This window comes from Equus przewalskii, chromosome 25 (assembly GCF_037783145.1).
Source record: "Equus przewalskii isolate Varuska chromosome 25, EquPr2, whole genome shotgun sequence".
Taxonomy (NCBI): Eukaryota; Metazoa; Chordata; class Mammalia; order Perissodactyla; family Equidae; genus Equus; species Equus przewalskii.
This window is the reverse complement of record NC_091855.1, coordinates 13,353,241-13,378,622: the sequence shown is the minus strand read 5'-3', so window position 1 is coordinate 13,378,622 and position 25,382 is coordinate 13,353,241. Positions and strand designations below refer to the sequence as shown.

Sequence of the window (25,382 nt, the reverse complement as noted above, 5' to 3'; positions counted from 1 at the left end):
CTATAACAGCATCTTAGTCTGCGCCTGGTCCCCTGGGCAGCACCATGGGAAAGAATGTGGACCACAGAACAGGCCAGACCTCAGTTCAAGTTGCTGCTTTACCACCTTTGTGCGGATGTAGACTTGGGGGAGTTGCTTAAGCTTTCTGAGCTAATTCCTCATTTTTAAAATGATGATAATAATAATTCTCACCTCTCAGGGTTGTTGAAAGGTTAAATGAGAGAGTATGGAGTCGGGCACGTAGCAAGTGCTGTATAAATGGTAGCTTTTGCTATTCATTCTTTGAACAAATATTTGCTGGAGGCCTAATTTACCAGATATGCTCCTAGGTCCCTACGTATCTCCTCTAGTAGGTCAAGAGGTGGTTTCTGCACTCAAGGAGGTTTTTCTGCTGCAAGATTGCAACAGATAAGCAAGATGCCTTGAGAGACGGGAATAACTTTAAGAAGAACTGGTGAAATATTTGACAATTCATCTTCTCCACGTCCTGGGCTTTCTAGAGACCCCACTTGTTTTCTCTTAGCAGGGCTCTGGGCTCCAAAGAGACCCCTCCTGCTTCACTGAAGCCCTCCCAAATCAAGCCCTTCTGCTCTGCCTTCAGGGCCTGGTTTTCAGTTGCTGTTGAAAGGAGGGTAAAGGGGAAGAGGGAGAGGGAAGAGAAGGGGGAGGGGGCCTCAGACTCCCTGGAGTCCTGGGGCCAGTCCTGGTCCAGCCTTCTGCCTCAGGAGCCAGGGGCAGAGCTTGGTAGCTCTTGGGTTACAGAAAATTCAGGAGGCACTCTCTACTGCTGAATCTCGGGGAGCAGCTGGGGCAACCACGGGCTGGGTTAGAGAGGCTCAGAGTCCCCATCCAAGTGGGGCTGAGAGGGGAGTGATTGGACATGCAGGGAGATGGAGAGTAGGAAGGAAATGAGATGGCCCAGAGGCAGCACAATTGAGTGTGTGTGTGTGTGTGTGTGTGTGTGTGTGTGTGTTGGGGGGTGTCCTAACTTGGAGTGTGGACTCTTCTTTCATTTATTCATTCAGTTACTCATGAACAAATATTTGTTGAGTACTTACCGTTTTCCAGGCACTGTGCAAGATAACAAAGTATGGCAAGTGTGACCAATGAACTCAGGGCACAGGCTTGAGAACCAGATATGACTGCCGTTGAATCCTGGCTCTTCTCAGTGGGGAACATGGGGAAGAACGGATGTCATCACCACATATATCACTGCAAATGATCTGTCCAGTGCAGCTGCGGGCTCCAGAGCCAGAGAGAGCCAGGATAGGGAGGGGAGGGGTTCTTCATTTATAATACGGGAATTAGAATGCTTTCCTTAGAGTGTGGTTGTAAAGATGGCGATAAAGGGTCTGCCCCGGGTGTCTGGCATATTAGAGATACCTCATAAGTGTTGTCATATGAAGGTATAAAGGTGTAAAGGAGAGGCCACCCAGTAGTGCAGCGGTTAAGAATGCACGTTCTGCTTCAGCAGCCTGGGCTTTGCCGGTTTGGATCCCGGGTGCGGACATGGCAGTCCTTGGCAAACCATGCTGTGGTAGGCGTCCGACACATAAAGTGGAGGAAGATGGGTACAGATGTTAGGTCAGGGCCAGTCTTCTTCAGCAAACAGAGGAGGATTGGCGGTAGATGTTAGTTCAGGGCTAATCTTCCTCAAAAAAAAAAAAGCATAAAAGACCAGCAAGATGCCTAAAGACTAGGGACTTGGAAGCTAACAAAGAGGAGCGGGTAGAAGGAGGGACCTGGTCAAGAAGGACTCCAGTGAGAAGGCAGCCAGTGACTCCTCATCTAACCTCCTGTCATAAAATCCTGGGGGCGCTGATTAAAAATATGGATTCAGGCCCTGGGCATTGGGATCAACAGCTCCAGGGGACTGTATTTTCATGCTCTTTAGGACTGTAGGGTGCCCGGTATTGACTGGTTTGTCATACATCATATTCCAACGCTCCAATGATCTTCTCAGAGAACAAGAACAGCCCCAGAGGCGAACACAGGGTAGAACTGATGTAATTACAACATACATCAATGCAAAATGATCTGGGCAGTGCAGCTGTGGGCTCCCCAAGCAAGATAGAGCCAGGTGGACGGGAGCTCAGTAGGATGGAGGCAGAGAGGGGGGAGAGGAGATGGCAGGGAAGGAGAAAGGGAAGCTGAGTTGGGAGCTAATAGAGCTCAGGAAATGAGGACCAGGTAAACCCAGCCATCTAACAGGGATTCTAGATCATTTTAGAACTTGCAACATCATGGTGTTAAACCAGCTGACTTGTTTCTCCATCAGCTTTCATCACAGATGAAAACAGTGGCTGCTCACATCAGGGGGCAGAAGGGCCGGGCAGGGGCCAGCTCCAAGTAGGCGGCAGGGTCTACAGCAGCCTGGGGGCCTGTATGGGAAGAGGTTCTGGGGTTCTAAGAAGCCAAGGAAACTTAGGCCAGTCAGGGTGCTGGTTGTGGTACCTTGGCTCCTTTTCTGCGGCACGTGTGTGGCTGCTCCAGACCCTTGAGTTCTCAAGGTGACAGTGTGTGGCCTGTGGGGTCCTCCTCCCAGAGTTCAAATTCCAGCTCTGGCACTTAGGTCAGTACTAGCATTTAGCAAATGCTCATAGATGCTGGCCATTATTCTTATCTCTTCGGCGGAGGACAGACCCAAGCTGATGGAAAGAAAAGTCTTCCTCCCACCCCTACCTCATCCCCAAACTCAATTCTGCGTGAGTGCCCTACTAGTTCTCCTCAGAGTTGAACTAACAGTGTGCGAGGCCGTGAGCCAGGGTCCTGCCTTCATACATCTGAGTAATGTTTGGTTGAGCGTCCGCTGTGGTCCAGGGACTAGGGTAGGGAGAGTGTGGAGGAATAGGTGGCTCAGTTCAGGGACAACTGGACCTCGGAGGGCCTCTTCATCCCCCTGGCCTCCCCTCCTCTAAGCAGTTGCTTCACCTGACTGGAAGAGGCCTGAGGTCTGGGGCGGGGACCTCCTGGTGGGGCTGAGAGTGCGAGTTCCCTCTCCTTCAGGGATACACACACTCCCCCGCAGGGCGCTTTCCAGGCTGAGTGGTTGCTGTAAGAGTGCCCAGAATTCAGAGGAGGAAACACCCGAAGTACCTGAGCAGAGTGAGAAGACAGCCATGCAGCTCTCGCTCCCTCCTTGCCCAAGTGGTTTGGTGTGAAACCAATAGGTCTGTTATCTCCTTTGATCAATCCGGCCCTCACCTCATTGGGCCTCTGATTGTCGTGCTCAGGCTCCAGTTTTTACAAGTGTCAAGGCTCATATCCTGTTGGAAGCTCTCTGCCAGCTCCTTTCTGTGAAGAGGGGTTAGTCCAGGTGATAAAACCTGTCTTTCCTCCCCAAGTCCCGGGCACGACCAGCCACCGACCCTCCGGGACGTCGGAGGCTGTCTCTCAGCGCCATCTAGTGGTCAGGATGGCTTGTTTTCTTAATAAGACCCTGAGCGCCTGCATTGGAACTCCCAGCCACACCTAGGCCAGATCTGTTCCCTTCCGATCTGACCACTGCATGCTTTGGTTACCTTGAAAAGTGATGATTAATGGATCTTTCAGATCTGCCTACAGTGGAGACTTTAAACTCTGCGTAATTTGTTCCTGTTCAATTTTGCATAGTTTCAGGGAAGGGAATTAGAAAACTTAGTGGTATTAAAAGACTAGGGTAAAGTAGGGAAGGAGGGAAAGAACATTCTCCCCCTTCCAAGCTCTGGACGTCCAGCTCCAGCAGTGCGCAGACCATTAGCTTAGCACTTATTCCAGGCGTCTCTCACCCAGCTGTGCCACAAGGACAGGGGACAGGAAGAACTCCTGCTGCACAAAGTGCAGGCTGTGGGTTAAGGATCACCTTTACTCTGCCACGGACAAAGTCATGGGACACGGAGCTGGAACCAGACTGCTTGGCTCAGAGTACCGAGGGAATCCACGTACTGGGAGCCTTGCTCATGGAGAGGTGAGCTTTGGAGTTTTCAGAGAGGTGGTGCAAACAGTGCACCTTTCCAAACGTGAATTTCCACATTTCCAGACCCTGAATTTCCTAGCCCAGGTCCAGAAGAGGGAACGCTAGTCCTTTTACCTTTACAGAGTGGGGGCCACCCAAAGGAATAAGGGAGAGCCGACAGACAGGTCTCGTACTTAAGAAAGGAGGTCAGCAATGGGGCAGAATACCCAGATTCCTAGGACAGGAAACCAACAGGCATCACTCTAGGGGTGACACTTGACTGCTGTTCCTTCTAACACTACTCATAGCCCCACTGGCCACTGGGGAAACTCTCAGATGGCTTCTGGAATGGTCTGATCCTGAAAGCAGGAATTTCCCTGCAGCGCACAGGGGATGGTTCTTACGTGGACCCAAGATCTCTGGAACAAAAGGTACTCTTGAGAACAGCATGGTTCTTTGGGAAGCAAAATTTTAGTGTTCAAATAAATCCATTGGAATATTCGGAATAAGAAATCTCCCTAAATATACTTGCCCCTCAAGCCAGTGGAATAGTAATGTACGTATGTAGCAATGTACATAAGGTTGGAAGCCATTTATAGAGGTGAAGACCACTAAAATTTTTCTAGGAACTTGTCCTGCACCCCAGATCCCTGCTTTCAGTGACAGGGTTTTATGATTCTTGTGTCCTTTCTTGAGCTACGTCATTCAATATTTCTGGCAATTTGTATTAGAAGAAAGGTGCTTGAAAAGACTGTATTGCCCCCCATATTTATAGCAGCAATAATAACAAAATAAAGAAAAAAGACACAATCTAAACGTCTATCAATTAAGACTTAGTAAGTAAATTATTATGATTCATCTAGAAAATAAAATGCTATGTATTGGGGCTGGCCCAGTGGCACACTGGTTAAGTGTGCATGTTCTGCTTTGGTGGCCTGGGGTTCACTGGTTCAGATCCCAGATGCGGAAATGGCATCACTTGACAAGCCATGCTGTGGTAGGCATCCCACATATAAAGTAGAGGAAGATGGGCATGGATGTTAGCTCAGGGCCAGTCTTCCTCAGCAAAAAGAGGAGGATTGGCAGCAGATGTTAGTTCAGGGCTAATGTTCCTCAAAAAAAAAAAAAAAAAGCTATGACTATGCAGTCATTAAAATTTCTGTTGAAGAATTATATTTACCAATGTGGAAAGATACTCATTACTTAATGTCAAGTGAAACAATTTCTAGAAAAGTACGTATGATTTATTTTATATAAAACTGTATACATATAACTATTTGTATATCTATGATATAAATCTGAGTAAAAGACTTTTTCCTAAACCTTAACAGTGATTATCTTTGGGTATAGAAATTTGGTGTAATGTTTTTATTTTCTGCTTTGTTCTTTTCTATATTATGTGAATATTTTACAAGGAGTATGAATCATTTTTCTGATAAAGCTATTAAAACGTTTTAAAGTATTGATCTCATCAGTAAAGTAGAAAGCTGAGATTCAGGGAAGTTGATGACTAACCAAAAAAGCCATAATGTGCTGGTCAAAGAGCCAGAATTTGCCCCCATAACTTCCCATCCCTCAAGTTTAATGCGAACTCCTTTGACTCACTGCCTCCAACAAGTTAAGACCCTGGGGACGGATATGGCAAGTGGGGACCTGGGGAAGTTGGGATCAATGTTGAGATCAAAGGGGACTCACACACTTTTGATATTGCCTGGATCTCTGTTACCTCTTCAGAGCAATTAAGCTATGACCACAACAGCATTACTGGATTCCTATTATACACTATGTTCTTGTGGCCTGGCAATTGTCCACGTCTTGAAAGAGTAGACATAAGTCTGGGGAAAGAGTTAAGTTGGGCCCAGTTCTAATCCAAGCCCATTTTACATCCTGCAAGGGAAATGACATATTCAGCCATGTTCTCTGCTTGGGGAGAGAAGGACCGTGAAGGTAGTTGGGTGCAGTCCAGAGGCCTGGCTTCGTGAGGTTCTGGGTTGGAGCAGCACAGTGAATGATTTCAAGGAGAAAGTCCAAGGAAGGCCCCTCTTCCTTCCCTCCACCCCTTCTCAATCCTCTACACCCACCCACATTTGTCCACACTCCTTCACTGCAGCACCAGAGACCCTCATGCCCCTTCCGTTGACATTCTTAGAGTTCCAGGACATCATCCAGCTCCATTCAGCCTGGTGGACATTTAGGACAGGGAGTGGGACCCACTGGGCCCAGTGTCTTCCTAGAACACAAATTTGGATTTAAATAGTAAAAGCTCAAGCATGTGCTGTAGTATTAATCTCCCATCATACAAATGCCCAGAGGGCACTTACCGGGTCAAGACAAGGCCCCTGAGCAACCAGTTCCTTTCTTAGCCTATGCACCCAAACACAGACATGCAGTTCCAGAACAAAGCACTCACCCCCCCGTGTCCTTCCTGTGTGTCATTGGAAACCCCGCTATTCTTCCCTCCTGTCCCTAGACCCTTCTGCTGTATTCTCTGGGTGGGGTCACAGCTCTATATCTGACATTACTGCCCACAGATATGGAAAAATACACCAAAGATGGCACTGCCCCTTCCCAAGTATGTATCTTGCTGATAGACGTAAGAGAAAGCAAACCTTGACCTAAGCTATGGGCAAGAAAGAGAGGCAGAGAGTTTTTGGACAGAAAGAAGTGTGTAAATTTGTAAATACTGGTCAGTTTTGAGCGAAAGCCCAAGAGTTGACTTTACAAATAAAGTGCAGTAGAGATAAAGTTGGATCACGGAAATACCACAGAACACAAATAATCACAGATCTTCCACGGCATGGGAGGTACAGAATTTAAAGCAGTCCCTAGGAGCACGAGGTAATGCTTTGTTATAGACCATCGTGTACTGTCTCATCTCTAAGGCGTAGGTCTCAATCTGTTTACCTGTATGACCCTAATCCTTAGCACCATGCATGGTACATTAATGCTTGTTGAATTGAATAACAACTCCCTTGAAGTCAGGAGTCCAATCCTCCCCACAGCACAGAGCTAGGGAAGAGAAGACACTAAATATATACTTATTAATTAATTAGCATCCGAGACTAATAGGACACCCCAATTGAACCAATTCTCCAGACAAGATAGAGTCCCTGGGATCAGCAACTCCTCAGGCATATGCAGCCTTCCCTGAAGGTGGCAGAGTTCTCCTACAAGGGCCAGGACAAAAAGAGTGAAAAGACTTGAAACAGGTTTTATCCTATCCTCCATGATGCAATCTGCACCCCCCACCTCCCGCCCCCTACTGTGAAGCTGGGCTGCCTCTCAGACAGCTCCTATGGGAGAAACCTTTTGACTCAGATCTACAAATAGAAAGATTTCCCCCATTCTAACCCATCCCAGGACCTAGTGGGGCCGAGAATTGGGACTTGGATGAGATGTTGTGATAGAAATTCTTAACCTATTAATGTTGCCAAATCCCAAGATATCCTCCTGCAATCACTGCGTCTGGCTGAAATTTTTCTTTGAACTGATACAGTGAAGTTGGGACAGGCACACAGTGTCCCCTGGGGGAGAACAGCTTAGATAGCAGCATAAAAGCTTTTCGTTGCAAAGCCTCCTCATAATCAGGCTCGCCTTAACAATACCCCTTTGTCCCTCCTCAGACGACTAAACTCCTTGCATCCTGGCAAAGGGAGGCACGGAGGGGAGAGGTGACCAGTTTGAAGTTTGGTTTCTAATCTCCAGGGCAGAAATTCTTTCAAATTTGCCCAGCACCTGGGCTGACTGCTGGGTGGGAAATGAAAGCAGCTGGGGAGTGGGGGTGGCTCTCTCCATGGTTCCGAAGTTGACTCTATTCCGCACCCCACCCCCCCGCCCCCAATCTATAACTTTCACGGTTGAACCCACACCTTCAAGTATGAAGTAGTGTAGTTTCAATGCGCGTGCATATTTTCACATTGATTTCTTTTAGCATTCGCTCCCCACCCCCTTAATTTACTGTTAGTCTCATGAACCTGCACTAATTTTCAGGGCTGTCTTAGAGCACACACATTAATATCTTAATGCTCTACGGATGAATTCACATTTTCACAGAATGGTGAGTTCTTCATTTTCAGGCTCAAGATGTTCACGAATACTGCATAGTCCTTATCCACTGCATTTTCTTTTTGATGACTGAAAAAGAGAGAGGACATGACTTTTGAATATCCCCAAAGTAGGAACACGCACATTATCTTGTGAGCTCTGTGGAAGTCCATACCCTCTTCCCACATAGACATATAAAGAGCAAACCTTCTGACAAACCTGCAGTCAACTTGACCATATCCCCAGGCCCTAAGTCCCCTCCCCTTCCACTGGTACCCCTTTCCACCCCTCAGAGGCATTTTGTAAACATTCAAGGGCATCCTTAACAACCTTTTGCACTTGCCTCCCTTATTACAGTTCACCCATTCCTGAGCACAGCTCAGAGCTGCACAGGTTCCTTAAAACGTCTGCCTGTCTCCAGCTCTAATCCAACTCCAGCATGAGCTTGATTTTATTCAGCATTCTATGCTTTCCTGTCCTGGTACTTTTCAGAGCTTCCTGCTACTTTCTCGAAGCTTATGTGTTTCTCCCTTTACCTTCTCTCATAGCCAAGAAGCTTACAGGGCAGTGGGTCAGATATAAATTCCCTGTGCTGCCTGCGCTCTCCCCACGTCATGGACGTTTGCTTTTGGGCTGCATAGCAACCTTTCTCTTCCTTTGGGCAACAACTCTCAGATTCCTCTTGCATTGCTTACCTCACAATTGTTGATGTGGGGTGCCGGTAGAGCTTACATCAGGGTATCCTTCTGGCTCTTCCCTGGCCAAGAGGTGAATGCCTTACTCAACTTAGGTAAATTTGACTCTTTTGCACTTGAACAGAAGTGATAAAAAGCTTGAAGTCCAGTTGTTCTGGCAGCAGAGCCCTGAGGAGACTCTCAATTACTTCCCATTACCTGCGCCCCCAAAGCTGTCCTGGTCCTAGGCTTTTCAAGGCTGTTTTGCCAGCATTCCCTCTAAATCTGTGAGCCACCTGATCATATCCTTCCAATAAATTCCTTTTAGACTTAAGATAGCTAAAGTCTGTTTCTGTCGCTTGCAACCAAAGAATCCTAATGATACAGGTTCTTAGCCATATTTTCTGAAAGACAAGAACTTTTCTCTCCTTCTAAGCAAACCATCCATAAAGTGTTGCTCTTGTCTACTGTAAGTAATTTTCTTGATGACTTTTAAGGAAAACAGAAAGATTTCTGTGTGCTTGTTAGAGAGGATAGGTTCCCTGGGGCTTACCCCAGTTATCTCCCTCCCACCTTGTTTTTCTGTAAAGCTGGTCCAAAATAATCTCAAACTCAAGATTGCCTTTGACTTCAATACTTTCTCTGTTCCTACCTCACTTCTTTCTTCCTTATCACAGCATCTGGGACAGACTATACATAACTCTCTCTTGGCCTCCAATTTCTATCTTCCATCTCCCTACCCAGGTCCTTCCTGATCTGGCTGTGGGCCCAGTCCCTCCACTGAAATCACCCTCTTGAGCCACATCTCTCCTGACTTGTGGTCAGAGGGCAACCCCCAGGGAACCAATCCTCTCTAACAAGTATACGGAAGTGTTTCTGGTTCCCCTTGAAAGTCATCAAGAAAATTAGTTACAGTAGACAAGAGCAACCTCTTTATGAATGGTTTACTTTGGAGAAGGGCAGAAAAGTTCTTGTCTTTCAGAAAATATGGCTAAGAACCTAACATATTCAAGCCACTTCTGAGACTACAAAGACACTTGAAAGACTCTCTTTTTCCCCGCCTGGTGGTAGAAGAGAGATGTGAAGAGAACCACCATTAACTGCCTACCACAGCGGGGTCATGTACCTGGCACTATGCCAAGTACCTGGCCTGCATCATCTTATTTATGCAGCTGTGGGGTTGGGTATTGTTGTCATTTCTATTTTGCAGATGAGGAAATAGACACAGAAAGGTTAAATAAACTGCCTTAAAACATCTGGCTAGGATGTTGAGTCTGAACTCAAATCCAGGTTGCTTTGACAAGACAAGAAGGCAAAGGAGGTGCTGGCATCCTCTGGTGTGTGCTAGCTCAACAGGGCTTAGTTTGTTCCATGGGCCTCCACTTTGAATCTGTACTTGAATCCCCAGAACCACCATTACTGAGTCTACTTCCGCGAGTCTACCCTCCCCACCCATTCCCACAACCCTGTATGCAGGTCTCAGTATTCTTTGGGTGAAAAGTCAGGGGACCCACTCATCACGACACATGCTACTTTTAGGTCTGCTTCTGCAGCAGACCACTCTGCCCTGTACACGCCTAATCTTATTTGAAATCTTCTAGCTGCAGGTGGAAAGGACCTTGGATGAGGTGGCAGAAGACCTGAGTTTGAACTGCATTCTGCCTTAACTAGCAGTATAACCCTGACCAAACCATACAATCTCACTGAGTCTTGATTTCCTCATTAATAAAATGGGGATAAAAATAGCTGCCTTACCCAAAGATAGAAGATATGTCAACTGTAAGGTATTATATAAATTTTTGTTAGGAAGAAATGATTCCTAATTTAGGAATGAGGAAGACCCAGATCATAGAATTAAGTCCTTGGGAGAGCTGGATAAAGCAGAGAATGGCTGATGCTAAGGCTTGTGCCTAGTTCCTAATTCTTCCTTCTTTCTGATTCTGTAACTTGTCCCTTGGCTTCTATATACTATGGCTTTTATACTAAGGATGAAAATATTAATATTATATATGAAAACATTCCCCTTGACCTCAAAGTTTATTTTTGTCTCTGATTTTAAAAGAAATTCAAACATTTTTGTGGGACCTGAAAATATTGAGGGCACTAGGCACTGTACCTACTGTGCCACATGGTTATGTTGCCCGGAATTCAGATCTTTAGCCTCAGCCCATTACGTGTTCCTCTGCACAGTGCTGCCTCCCAGAGCCAGAGGGAGCCGAGTCAGCTGCCAGCCACAGATTGAGAACTGGGCCTCCAAGGAAAGGAGGCACAGGACAGGTCCCTCTTCAGCAAGGGAGCTATGCTGCCAGACTAACTGAAGCCACTTCCTGCCAGGGTGTTCCTGAGAGGAGGCTGTCTCCTGCCTATCTGACAGTGTTCGAGGGACAGACGGCATGCCTCACTGGAGCCCTGACCCCTTCTCACCCCTCCCTGCCTTACCCCTAGTAGAAAACCCTTTCCTGTTGTTGAAGGCCTACTGTGCACTGAGGACTTTACATGCATTATGCCGTTGGGTCATCACAATATTCTTATGAAGTAGGTGATACTATCTCCATCTTTTTTTTTTTTAAAGATTTTATTTTTTTCCTTTTTCTCCCCAAAGCCCCCCATTACATAGTTGTATATCCTTCGTTGTGGGTCCTTCTAGTTGTGGCATGTGGGACGCTGCCTCAGCGTGGTTTGATGAGCGGTGCCATGTCTGCGCCCAGGATTCGAACCAACGAAACACTGGGCCACCTGCAGCGGAGCGCACGAACTTAACCACTCAGCCACGGGGCCAGCCCCTACTATCTCCATCTTACAGAGGAGGAAACTAACTCAGGGAAGCCAAGAGCTCTTGCCATTGATGGCATCACATGGCTGTGTACTTCTTAGCCTAGTTTGAGAAACTCAGCAAAACTCCTTCTGCCCCTGTTGAACTTTCCTTTTGGAAAGAATGACTCAGCCAGCCCAAGAACAGGGAGTGTATGGTGTAAGCTTAGAACTCCTCGTCCACATTGCCCATCCCTAGTTCGTGACGTATCTTTGCTAATCTCTGAATATTCTGGCCAGGAACAGGAGGTTGACAGTAGACCTGTGGCCCCATCAGTCAATTAGGGGAAGATATAGGATGGGATCAGGGTCAGACAGTAGGAAAGCAGCCTAGCTTGTCACCCAGAGTGGGGCAAGACCAGCTGGATAAACCTCAGTTCCCTTTTCTTTGAAGACTCTGTGCTGCCTTGGATCTCTGTACCTCTTTGTCACTGTGGCATGCGAGGAAAAGGGAGAGAAGGCTAGGAGAGACACAGCCATCAGACCTCTCAGATCAGGCCTAGGCACACATAGGGTCTGTATGAGAATAAGAAAAAGGCGCCCCCTCTGGACAGATTATATACAAAAGGACACCCCTGAGGGACATTATGAATTTTTTTAAACATCCTTTCCTCTTGGCTGTGGCCCCCAGTGCCAGGACCCAGGCTTGGCCTGGAGGTAGGGGCTGGATTACATTCCCACTCCCTGCTCGGCCTTTCTGCAGAACCCAGGACCTGTCTGAGGGGCCTAACTCAAGTCAGGGGCCCTCTGTCACCAATTTCCCATATTCCATGTTCTAGAATCTCCAGGCTTTTCCATCTTCCAATAGAAGAATCTAGATTGACTTCAGAAAGGAAATTTCTGTTTAATCTTTGCAGTAGAAACCAAATTGTGGGCCTTGGAGGTTCAGACCTTGCCTTAGGCAAATTCCTTAACTTCCGTAGGCCTCAGTTTCTCCATTTTGAAAATGGGGATAATAAAAATGACCTTGCAGGACTGTTTCAATGAATGGACTGCACGGAACATAATGCTGGCACACAGTGGGTCTGCAACACCATGTGGAGCGTGGCCCTCAGGTAGCCAGGACCTGCAGGATACCCACAGCAGATGTTGTAAGCGCAGTCCCCACAACTCCTGCAAGCTGCGAGGTGAGTGGCCCCGGCTAGTCCTCTCCTCCGTGCTCTTGTAGACACCTCAAATGCAGGCGGGGTGGCGGGGGCCGGGAGGGCCCAGGAGCTCTGCACTGCAGCCACCTGCGCCGCGGCCCGGGCCGAGGGCGCGCTCCCAGGCGCCCAGGACTCGGCCGACTGCCGGCTGCGGGAGGCGGCAGGAGGCGGCGGGGTCGGCGGGGCAGCGGACCCGGCGGGTGAGCCCGCGAGAGGTGAGCAAGGAGTTAAGCCGGGCCGGAGGCAGAGCGCCTGTCAGACGCGAGCATGTGCAGTTTGCACCGCATCCGTACTATGGGTGAGTGCCGCCGCCGCCGCCGCCACCGGGGGCTCGGATCGGCCGGGCAGCGGCGGCTGCAGCCCCTGGCCCCCTCGCCGCCGTAGCGGGCGAATGCGGGCCCAGGCGCGGCGCCGGAGGGCGGGCGGCGTGGGGGAGGCACGGCCGGCAACTCGGCGCGGGGGGAGCCCGGACGCCGGGCGTGGGGGCGGGGAGCAGGCGGCGCAGGAGAGCACCCTGAGTCCCCGCGCCGGAGGAGAAGCGGGAGCAAGCCGGGGAGACGGCGCTCCTGGCCGCACCTGCACCCGGCGGGCGGCCGGCCCTGCCCCGCCCCGCTCCTGCTCGCGGCTCCGGCCCGCACCGGTAGGTGCCCCCGATGCCCGCAGAGAGGCCTTTCCGCCACCCGGAGAGGTGGCCGCGCGGGGCGGGCAGCGCCGAGCGCGGGGTCGCGGGCGATGGTGCGGTGATGGGGAAGACCGGGCGACCGGGCCGGGGGTGCTGCCGGATCCCGCTTCCTCTTTGCTTTCGGTTTCAAAGCGGCTGCCCCGGCTCGAGAGCGAGCCGAAGATTAGATGGTGCGCCCCGGCTTGGATTCCCTGCGGGGGATGGGCACACAGGGGGGCGTGTTGGGGAAGGGGTGCACGTTGGCAACTTTCCCCGCCTGAAACAAAGGGGCTTCGGAGAGATGCGAGGGGAAGGGGCCAGCCGGGGATCTCCGGCAGCGGAAGGTTGACACCCCCTCGGGAGGGCAGAGCGGGGCGCCAGTCTGAGTGGAAGCTAGGGAGCCCGGGCTTGGGAGTGAGAACCGCGGACCCTCCTGAGTTTGAGGCTGAGGACTTTCCTAAGGAGAGGAAACCGTGAAGATGACCCTCCGCCTTCTCCCCAGGGTGCATGGAAAACCTGGGGGATGGTGGACTGCACACCTAAAGGTCCTCCCCTCCCCGGGTCCGGGATCTGGGCCCGAGCCCAGCCCCCTGGCTGCCAGCTCGCCATCTGCCCTCCCTGATGTCCAGTCCTTGGTGGGAGAGGCAGGGCTGGGATGGGGACCGTTACAGCTCTGTTCACGGCAAGGGCAGAGAGACATTGGCCTCTCTCCCAGGTATCTTCCTTTCTCTCTTTCTATGCCTGGTCAGAAACTGATCCCTTCCCTTCCTTCCAGGGACTGTCTTTCTCCAGGATCCTTGGGGGTATGTTTGGTTGCCTCAGGTACAGAGCTTAGGGTGGCAGGAGGTTGTTCTGATGCCACTTCAAGCCCTCCCAGGAGGAGAAGAGGAGGACCCCGGGGAGCTGTCTGCCAGTGTAACCTTGGGGGCTCTGCTCAGCAATTCTCTCGTGTTCTCAGCACCTAGTAACAAATGAGCTGTTACTCTGGCCTTCAGACTTGGGTCATCAGGAGGTCTGGGTTTCTCTCTTTGCTGTAACCAGGAAGAAGAGTCAAGGGGAGGGCTGAATGGCCTGCTCTGAGGGTGGTACGGTGTCTTTCTCTCTAGAAAACAAATGGGCCAGGTTCCAGGTCCCAGGTCCCCGACTTTGTGTCTCCAGGAATGAGGTGCCTCCAGCTCCAAGCCAGCTTGCATGTGACTACTGGCTTCTGTCCTGTAGGAGGACTGCCCCTTGCCTCTCTTCCTCTTAGAAAGGACAGCCATTTGAGAGTTGGGTTTTTCCCCTGGTTGCAAGGCAGAGCTACGTCTGCTTGCCTGTGGAGACAGAAGGCACTTGTGGGGGGGTAAGCGCTGGTCTGCTAGGTGACTCTCCTGCCTGCTCCTGTGCATGAGCTAATGATACAAGTGGTTGGCCAGAGGTGGGCCTGCCAGGTTACCTCCTCGCTCTAGAGCCATGGAGGGTGAAATGAGCTAAGAGTTGGCCCCCTCCCCAGGGCTTTGTATTTGGGCACAGCAATGGGTAACTGGGGAGACAACAGGGGCTGGACCAACTTATTTATCTGGTACTTAGAGGGAAATGACAACCTGATTTAATGTTGACTTTGGTCACTTAAAGTTACAGGAGTGAGGGAGGTTTGAGGACCGGGGAGGGGCAGCAGGAGAAATTGAAGTCCCCTGAGCTGTAGGTCTGTGGCCCTGGAACTTGTGGCTGAAGTCAGATGCAGGTGCCAGATGAGAGAGCACCAACAGCCCCACTTCCAGGAACCTTTCCCCTCTGAATGGCAGGGTTGATTATCCCTGAGTCCCCCACTGGCTTTATCCCAAGCCATTTATTCAGAGCGGAGAATAATGATATGGAGACCTGATCTCCCCACCCCCAATGGTGAGAGAAGGGGCTTTTCCGTGGATTGTTCCTCAAATGTACTGACTCTAAGCAGGGAGAATGATACTCTCTCAACTCCCTCTTTTAAAGTGCTGAGGCATGAATTTTACATTTGTAAAGTGATTTAAGCACGTTGGTCCGTGAGTGAAAGATATTAAATGAGTTAGGGAGCTTTATACTGTGTTTATTTCACCTGTATCAGATTTACATATTGTTTTTAAAGGGAATGGTGTCATTTGGCAGGAAAGGACTAAATTACAGCTTTTGTGATAGGGAATGCTCGGTGTCGGTTTTAACAGTGCAGTTTTTAACCAGAAAGGCACTTGCTGCAGCACATAGGCCGCAAGTGTTCCTCTGTCTGCCTCTGCTCTCGGGATGTCTTAGAGTTCCTTCCTACAAGGATTCTACCTGGTAGACGGTGTCCAGCCTGGGCCTCAGTGACGGTCACCCTCCGAGCTCTGAAGAGGGTCTCTGATGATGCTAGGGACTCTGATGTTAGAAGTTGAGACTGGGCTGAAGGCAGTAAAGTGAAGCCGCTTGGTCTTAGCAGCGGCCGTATCAGATCTGGCTCTCCTTGAGGGAAGGGAAATCTAACCCTCGCACAGCCTGGCTGTTTTCAAATTTGTGTCCCTTTCCTTTCCTCCTCCTGCGCCTCCCCCCGCCCGCCTCCAATTTACAGACAAAGTGGTTTGGGTTTTATTTTATTTCTTTTATTTCAGGAACATTCCTTTTAAGGTGTGGATAATTTCTGACTTGGCAAACTCTCAGCTCCCTTTGTGGCAACACCTGGCTAAGGAGGGAACGTCGGAAGGATTTCTGATGTTCTGAACAGGAAGAAATTCAGCCTTTCTGGTCAGGTCGTCTGCTTACTCCACCACCACGTCCCAGAAATCAGAGGCTTTGATTTGGAAAGTACGGTGTAAGCTGATTTCTGGAGAAGGGCAAAGAGGCAGCACTTTGGATTATGGTTTCCCTTGAGGGAGACTCTCCTTTTGAGAGTTAGCACACTGGCTGTGGGGAATGTGGATGTCTGAGTTGGGGAAGTTTTCCTTTCCTAGGATTTAAGAATGTTTAGACTTAGTGTGGGAGGAGACCCATAGGTTATACTATTTTGTTACAAGACAAAGATGCGCTAATAGAATTTAGGTACCCATGTGTTGGGTTACAGAGGTACATTTGCCTCAGACTTTGAGCTGTGAGATGCTCTCTCCTGCTGTGATCCAAGGAAAAGGAAATGGGTTTTCCCCTGCAACCCACATCCGTAGATAGAACTGAGGCTGAATATGTAATCTGTCACATCCCCCGGTAAAAACGAATTTTTTTCTCCCTTACCTTTGCTCACATCCATCCTGCAGGTGTGGACTCCCGTTCTCCTCTGCCCTTAGGCCGTCCTCCACATTCATTTTAACATTAGTTCCCCTATGTGTAAATTTAGTGGAGTTGAGGTCACAGAGTGATATTGGCCCCCTACTCCTTCAAAGGATGGTTCTGAAAGGTAACTTTCCACCCTCCCCTGATGTTGGTGCTTCTACCTTTGGGGTTGGTCACAATCCAGTCTGGCAGTTTGAGGAGTAACCAAAGTCATTGCCAATTCCTGTTGCTGAACATCAGGCTCCCCATCATCTTTTACTCTGCTGGCTCCCCAACAGGGAGTTTGCTGTGGTCTTGGCTCCCGTTGTGGCTGGTGTCATAGGAGGGACAGCATTCTTGAAATTAGAGCAGTCTACATCGGCAGGAGTTGGGTCCTCACATTGTTCCTTCCTGCTGCTCTATCCTCTAGAAGCATGGCAGTTAAAAAAATAAGACTTGCATTATCAAATCCTAACTTAATGTGGGGAGATTGAATCGATAAGGGGGCCTAATCAGAGAGTGCACTTTCCACCAATCCTTTCTACTTCAGAAGCTCTGCGTTCAGAATGCACTGGGTTAGCCATTTATGACTGCTTCTGCAGCTGGATTTGAATGACGAATGCCTTCGAGCTGGTTCATTCATTCATTGTTTCCTTTCAGTTTTTAAGAGGCACCCCATCACATGAGTTTCTGGAATGGTCCATTTCCATCAGAAAGATCACTTACCCTGAGTTTCTGTAAGGCCTTGATACCAGCCCAGAGGAGCTAGGGATGCCCGCCAAGAAGGAGAGTGAAGGGCTACAAAGAGCGGATTCTTTTCTGGACTTCTGAGGGGTGATTCATGCTTCCAGATAAAGTGTGCTTCCTGGCGCTCCATGGTTTCGTTGCTTGCACAGTCAGTGAAGGGACAGCCCTTGGAGCAAGAAGCCCACCTTGTAGACAATAACTGTGTTCTTTGGAGGAATGGTGGGGACCTGTTTTTAGCCCCCTGCCAACCCCAATCTTCTTTTTCATAGCTGTCCTTGGCCAGACCCTATTTTAGTCCCTAGTCCCTAGGATCCCCCTCCCTCTCATTCCCAATCAAAAAAGCTTTTCCAAAGCCAAGAATAAGACAGCCAGGGCATTGGTCTTACTTTCATCTACCTTCTTAAAATAAATATGGGCAAGAAATATTGTCACCACTGGGCAAAACAAGCCGCGGCTCCAGATTTTTGTTTGGTAATTGTGTTTTTGCCTGCTGTAAATAAGGAGATGACCTTCCTACACTGATCTGTAGATTCCTTAAAGCTTTCATATAGCCTGCACAGTTTCTAGCACATGGTGAGTGCTTATTAAATCATCAGCTGTGATACTTGGATGTGATCAGATACCCAGATTTCTAGGTCATTGGGCAATGCTGTCGTTTGTGTAGGAGCTGATGGTTGGCAAAGACCTCTAGAATCAGGAAATCTGGGATCCCTCCCTGACTCACTTGTGTGACTTTGGACAGCCCATTTCAGCCCTCTGAGACTTACTTCCACAAATGGAGCTTCAGCTGGGTTCAGTGATCATAGCAATAATAACAATGACAACTACTATTTATTGAATACTTACTATATCCCAGCCGTTGGGCTAAGCACTTGCTATATGTTATCCTTCTCTCACAGCAATGAGATAACTACTATTTTTTTTAAAGATATGCTCTTTTTTTGGTGAGGAAGATTGGCCTTGAGCTAATATCTGTTGCCAATCTTCCTCTTTTTTTTTTTCTCCCCAAAGCCCCAGTACATAATTGTATATCCTAGTTGTAAGTCATTCTACTTCTGCTATGTGGGATGCTGCCACAGCATGCCTTGATTAGCGATATGAACGTCCATACCCAGGATCCAAACCAGTGGACACCAGGCTGCCAAAGTAGGAAATGCCAACTTAACCACTCGGCCATAGGGCTGGCCCAGAGATAGCTACTATTAATTATCCCCATTTTACAGCTGGAAACACTGAGGCTCTGAAAGATAAAGTGATCGTACATGTCACACAGCTAGCAAGTATTCGAATTAGGATTTGAACTGAGATCTGTATGTTTCCTTTGTGTCCTATAGCCTTGGATCACATGATGGAATAAATGTTGGGGAGAAGGTAAAGTGGAGGTAGTGTGAGTTAAGCTATAAGAAGGAGAGCTGATGTTAATTAAACACAGCTAGTTAAAAGGAGAAGGAAGCCCAGATGCTTATTTGAAAAACAACATCCTGACGAATGTTCAGGAAGAAGAGAGAGGTCGGTATCCTGCATTGGGGAAGTAGGCCAGATGGCCTGAGAGTTACTATAAGGGAAACAGACTTATGCTTGGCGTAGGAATGTATCTTATAAACCCCATTTCATTTTGATGCCAAAATTTTTCTCTCACTTAACAGGCTATCTGGGCAGCCTATTTCTTTTTGTCACCCTGCTGCCGTTAGTCATAGTAGCTTATCTTTGCAGATTCTTGACTCCAGTCCTCATCCTCCAACCTAGTTTCTGGGCCTTCCCCTACCCATCATTATCGTCCAGCTGTGGAGACCTGATTATGACTCTGGGGCCCAGGTACACTCTGCAAAGTACAGCAAGCATTGGACTATCCTGTTCTTCTGAGAAAGTATTTGTGGCCACTGATTACTCCATTCAAATGTGACCAGCTATTTCATTGAGATGATTCTCCTCTCTTTCATCCTTGTTTGTTCCAGGCAAGTTAACTCTGAGGTTTTCTACCATTTTGAGGTGTTTGTGGAAGAAGAATGAATGTTGAAGTGGTGGCCTGGGGGAGGTGAGTGGACCCCCTTGGAAAGTTAGCGTGATGGTGTAAAATGGAGCATTGTGCTAGAGGTGAGGGTACTTGGGTTCTCATGTCAGCTCAGTGACTCTGGGAACGTGACATGAGTCCTTTGTCCTTTAGTTTCCTTATCTCTAAAATAAGAATGTTGGAAGAGAGCTTCTCTAACATCTCTTCCAGTAATAATGTGGGATGATCCAGTAGGATCTGGATAACTTGGTCCTTTCCCAGGGAATAACTCAGCTGGTCTGGAATTGTAAGAAGTCACAGCTGGGAGAGCAGAGGTGGGGTTGAAGGAGAAAAAAGCTAAGGGACAAAGTCGGAGCTGGAGTAAGTTCCTCCTTGTGAAGGGGGACTGGGTCAGGTCGTTCCTCCTTTGACTGTTTAAACGGAGCTACAGAGAGGTGGTGTCTGTTCAGCCTTGTACTCACCATCTCCTAAATCATTGGGAACATCCTTGTATCTTGACTTAGAACTTCAACCTCACACTCACCTCATCCTCTGACTGTCCCCAAGTGAAGGCAGCAGCGAAACTGTGCATTGGTGTATGTTTTACATTCTGCACTTAGATTTGGCAGTCTCCAGGACCTGGTTCAGCCCAGAATCCCCCCAGGGCTCCAGGACCTGGGAACTTGGCTGATGCTTTCCAAGTGACTCCGTGTTACAGAGAGGAGAACATGCCTCCTCTCTGCTGCCTAGTTGCACCTGAAAGAGCAGGATCATACCTAAGCTCAGCCTGGGAACTCAGGGAGCCCAGCTTTTCTGCTTGTGGAATTGGGCCATCTGGATTTCCCTTTGTTGTTTTTTTTTTTGTTTTTTGGGGGGTTATTTTTGCTGAGGAAGATTTGCCTAAGCTAACATCCTTTGCCAATCTTCCTCTTTTTGTATGTGAGCAGCTGCCACAGCATGGCCACTGACAGATGAGAGGTGTAGGTCCACGCCCAGGAATTGAACCCAGGCTGCCAAAGTGGAGCACACTGAATTTAACCACTAGGCCACCGGGCTAGTCCTGGATTTCCCTTTGAGTAGAACCATTTGTCCAAGGACCTTTGGATTCTGCCATCCATTGGTAAATCTTCTCTTTTCATTTCATCATCTTCAAGGATGAGGAGCAAATGAGTTCCCACTAAACCCACCAAACCAGTCTTTCTGTGCTTGCTTTTTCCTTGGTTCCTTATTGTCCTATATCAGTTATTTCTAATGGTGGTTACCATACCATGGGGAATAGAGAGATGGTTTTAGTTGGTACAGGGACAAACATTTCATTTTAATAGCTATGTTTCTAATGAGTGTAAAGAAACATGACTCATTGGAATGTTCTCCTAAAGAGAGTTAATTTTGTCTCCCACTGTCCCTTCAGTTTCTTCAGTGGGATTGGTTCTTCCCCTGCCCTGTGACAAAGGGAAGTCAGGCCCCATAACTTTTCTGGTTATTCTTAGGCAGTAGAAGGTCCAGTGGTCACTTTAAGTCACAAGCGTAGTCTGTTCAGTACTTAATTCCTTCAGTCTTTTGCCACTGGGCTGGGAGGGACAGGAAGGGCTCACTTGTCCACTGCTGTTGTCTGCCGGCTTCCAGCTTCCTGGGCCTGGCAGGTATTTAATACCATTCTCTCTCTTGTGGCCATGTTCATGGTTTCTCAGATATTCCTCTCCCACCTATTGCTGGGATCATTCACTTCCAATTGTCTTGAAAAGAGCAAATTATCCTCTAAAATCCAGCTATTCACTTCCAGCCTCTTTCAGCCAAGCTCCTTCAGTCTGTCCAAGTGGCTTTCTTGGACAAGATCTGCTCTGATCTCATGCCAGCCTTTCTCACATGTGGCCCACGTTAGCACAAGGAGACAATCACACATCCTTTGGAGGATGAATTTAGGAATGCAAGCTGAGCCCCCAGCTCTGCCATCTCTCTTGGCTCCCCTGATAGCAGATGGCCAGACTGTGTCTCATGCTTTGGGCATCTCAGGTGGTCAGATGCTGGTCCACCCAGTCCTCCCAGGGTCAGACATCAAGTTTCCTGAGTGGTCCTGTGGAAGGCCCTCTCACCAGCTTGGGAGCGTCAGACCTGCTGTACTCAGTGCCTTAGTTAAGACTTTTGATTTAACCTCTTATTATATGTGTGTCACCAAAACCATAACTGTCACAAGAGACTTAACAATTTCATGAATATTATTGCTTAGGAGAAGGCTATACTATGTATTTGACTAAAAGTTTAACTTAAATAAAAAGGTTAGCAACAACTAACATTTATCGAGTACTTATAATGCCAGGTACTCTCTTTTGTTTAATCCTCATGAGAGAGGTCCTTGCATTATCTCTATTTTACAAATGAATAAACTGAAGCCAAGAGAGCTTGAGCAGCTTGTCCAAGGTCACACAGTTGGCATCAGAGCATGGATTCAAAAGGAAAGAATCTGATCCCAGAGTGTGCTCTTTTCAACCACTACGCTCTGTCTCTTCCTACAAGGGTGGTGGGCAGCCGTGACAAGTCATGTGGGCAGAATGCAAATGCTTGGGGAATGTTGCCTTAGGCCCTAACGGTAAAGTCTTCACTCTGGCATTCAAGCCCTCCATGCAATGCCTTTACCTGCTTTTCCAACAACTCCTGTGCCCTTTACTGGAGCCTAATCCACCTGCCCCGCTAATCTGCCGAGCCCAACCCCTCCGGTGCCTCATTATTTCCCTGGCCAGAGGGCCCTCATCTGCTGTGCTGCCTCCGCAAATTGCAGTCCTTTTAAACGTCAGAGCCCTTCTTTGCCACAAAGGTGTATTTGACCAAAACCACTTCATGCTGGTTCAGGATCTTTCGCTCCTCTTGTAATTTCATCACCGAATGGGCAGTTATTATGTGCTTCTATGCAAAGAGCAGTGAAGGGCGGCTAGCAGACCTGCGTCCTGATCTCTCCATGCCACTAACCAACTTTTGCTAAGTTATACAAGGCCTTCAACCTCTCTGAACTTTGGTTTCATAATTTTAAAAGTGTGGGTGTGGGTTAGCGTCCTTCATTTTTCAGTGTTCTATGGTTGATGTTTACCTTCTTGTCCCCGCTAACTTTTAAGCTCTTGAGGACTGGAACTCTGTCTTGTATGTCTTAGTCCATCCCAGGACACTGCACAAGATTTTACACACAGAAGGTGTTTAAAAATATTAGTCTGTTGGCTGGTGGGAAATGCTGCTGTAAATCTGCTCTGGGCTTCACTGACTTGTGGAAATCGCCTTCTTCTGGGTGATCACCATAAAGTGAGGACTTTATGATTCTCTTTTCAGCATAAATTTATAACAAAAGCTTTGGGTCTAATCTGCTGCCTTTTTTCTGTAGGAAACCTAATGTAATGCTATTAAGACCCATACTCCTTTATCTAGTTTCAAAATCCACAACATTCTAAAATGGAAAGCTTTTGGTAAAACCTGACCTGGACTAATATGAGGCCATTGGTCAGCTATCTACTCTGAGTGTGATTATTCATAAATCTGGCCACAAAAGTGTTAATGTGTCTGAATGGGGGTATGCTCCAGACCCTGCTGTGGGGATTATGTAATCTACAGGATGTGCTCTACATTACCTTTTTAAAGATCTGAAAAATTCTGATTTCCCGGGGTTTTGGGTAAGAAACCATGGTGCCGTGTGGTATTTCTCCACAGAGATGCTATTGGCGTTGGGGTGGGATAGATCTTTGTTATGTGGGACTCTCCCAGCATCACAGAACCTCCCATGACCCTGCCTTGTTGGCACCATAGTGTACCAATTTGATTTTTTTAAATATTGCATTATGATACCATTTATCTTGATTACTAAATTTTTTTGGCACCTCCGTAAACTTTTTGCCTGAGGCACATGCCTCTCTTGCCTCACCCAGTCCCGGCCCATGACTCCGAAACCAAGAAGGCTTCTCCTCTTCCCACTGGTATGTCCCTCAGTGGGAGGTACCTGCTGGGTGAGTTTCGGGTTAACACGAGTGGGGCCCTCTTGGCCGCTAGACTGAGTCAGCTCCCCAAAGAGATTTGTCAACCGGTTCTTGCATGCACTTCCTACATCTGATGTTTCCTCAGGGCCCATGTAAATCTGGTTCCCTACTTCCATCTAGGACGTGACACAGCTACTCATTTGAGAGTCAGTGTGCTTATTAATCCCTACAGCTACTCTGACTGGATGTTTAAAAAGTTTTTAAAATATACAAATGCTCTTGGAAAAACATGAAAACAATAGAAAAATGTACAGTGATGGAACCTAAAGTGTTCTATTGTGTTTTATTCATGTTTTGTTGAGGAAACTGAGAGGAGAGGTGATAAGAGTTGCAAATGTTAGTGGAGGAGTCAGGCTCAGAACCTGTTTCTGATCCTCCCTTTAGCATTCCAAGCTGGCAGGCTGCTCCCTTCCTTTCTCCCCAGGTCCCAGTGTCCTCAAGCTGGAAAGGACACAGGAGTCAGTTAGCTATCCCCCTTCTTGATTGAAGGACACATCTTTTTTTGCTTTTTTGCCCTTTGTCATTGTTTGGCAGTGATGGGCGTGCCTAGGGGAATTTAGGCCGCCTCCCTCACCCACCATCACCATTAAATAACCATCTCAGAATCTGAGCCCTAAGTATCCTGGCCTGCCTTTTAAACCTATTGGAGGTCCTCTGAGATCATTTCTCTATCCCTAGTCCTGTCCATGATCCTCACGATATAGCATTTTCCATAAATATCCTTAAGCATCCTCTTACATACTGTTTTCTCATCTTCTCATCCATTAAGGAAGATATTCCCCAGACAAGCCTGGCACCTATTTCTTTGACTTCATCTAAACACATCTTTGCCTCCAGACATTGAACCATTTATTATTTCCCTGGTCCCTACAGATGACTTGTGGTCTTCTACCTATTGTCATTATGCTGGAAAGTGCTGAGATATAGTATAAGTTAAACTAATCATGGAAATGAAATTTCCCAAAGGTACCAAATTGAATAGTTTTCTTAAGCTCCATAGATTGACCACATTGTCCGTGCACTCATCATTCGGGAGCTTCATGTCCGTATTTGTAATGACCATTGAATTTACTCTGTGGGGTTGATGGTTTGAAGTCACCTGATTCTGCTCACTCCTTCATTCCTGTCCACACTGCAGTTTCCCTTGCTTCTAGGGACACATGATCTGGAATGGTGCCCTCTTTTTATTTAGCATATATTTGTAATGCCTCCTAATTACCCTGAATAAAATTCATGGATAATATGACTTACCTCTCTCCGAAAGTTTTTTAAAAATCAATATAATGCCTAAACTGTAATATAAAAGAGAAATAAATGAACAGTTAGTTATAATACAATATCATGCATTCGAATATGTAATTGCTTGGGCACACCTACATGGAAGACAGAAGGAGGAGTCAGATGCTTGAACCTGTACATAGAATCACCGAGAATGTAACAGCTACAAATACCCACAAGATACAGGTGTGTGTATGGGTGACTCGAATACCACGAGATGTGTTGCTGAGGTCGATGTGATTTTCCCAGTTGGTGAGTCACTCTTGGTAAAGTTAAAGAATATCAAGTATAGTATCCCCGTGATGTGCACTCTAATGGTGTTCCTGGACAATTTAGTATATGTTAAAACCATACGAAATTCTTCTGTGTTTGTTTCAGAAAAGGAGGTTGGTTCTAGACGCAGATAAATATAAACAGGCTTTTCACCTCTGTGAATGTCCAGTGGGACATTGCAAAGTCACGTGGGAGAGTTCTTTCGCGGGCCATGGTGGAAATTGCAGGGCACCCAGGATTCCTAGGTCTCCACCTCCATGTACCTGTAGCACTCCCCACCCACCGTGGTGCTGACAGAAGGTTCCCTCCTCCCAGGGGTGGCCCCGTTGAGACCGCTGGTCTAGAAAGACCAATGCCAGGAACTGGGAGACCTGTGTTCTAGGTCTGGGCTATCGTACCTCCATATTTGTGTGACCTTAACTCCAGATGCCTGCGTCTCCTGTCTGTAAGGGGGTTGTAATGACACACTCGTCCTGCTGGTCTATGGGATTGTGGCTCACTGTGCTCTCCTCCATGACTTCAGGACAGACCAGAGCATCCGAGTGTGCCCCACATCATATATCCCATCCATCAGCTCTCCC

The 25,382-nt window shown here is 47.9% G+C and overlaps 1 protein-coding gene and 1 long non-coding RNA gene across 25 annotated transcripts in view; one reads left to right on the top strand and one right to left on the bottom strand.

The window, feature by feature from the left end:
• Window positions 1-6,732: 6,732 nt before the first annotated feature.
• On the bottom strand, window positions 6,733-8,658 carry LOC139079215 (uncharacterized). Its single transcript, XR_011532594.1, has 3 exons — window positions 8,515-8,658; window positions 7,945-8,068; window positions 6,733-7,101 (listed from the first exon to the last, which is right to left on the bottom strand). It is a non-coding gene; the product is annotated as an uncharacterized lncRNA (long non-coding RNA).
• A 4,015-nt stretch (window positions 8,659-12,673) lies between these two features.
• Window positions 12,674-25,382, top strand: part of TMEM229B (transmembrane protein 229B) — a 36,758-nt gene continuing 24,049 nt past the window's right edge. For 6 of the 24 annotated variants that reach the window (XM_070594540.1, XM_070594520.1, XM_070594543.1 and 3 more), the window contains exon 1: window positions 13,116-13,248. The gene's annotated coding sequence lies outside the window, so the exon portion shown is untranslated. Of the gene's footprint in view, window positions 12,907-13,076; window positions 13,249-25,382 lie in introns of those variants that run through there. The other 18 variants (XM_070594529.1, XM_070594507.1, XM_070594526.1 and 15 more) reach the window with 15 other exon arrangements.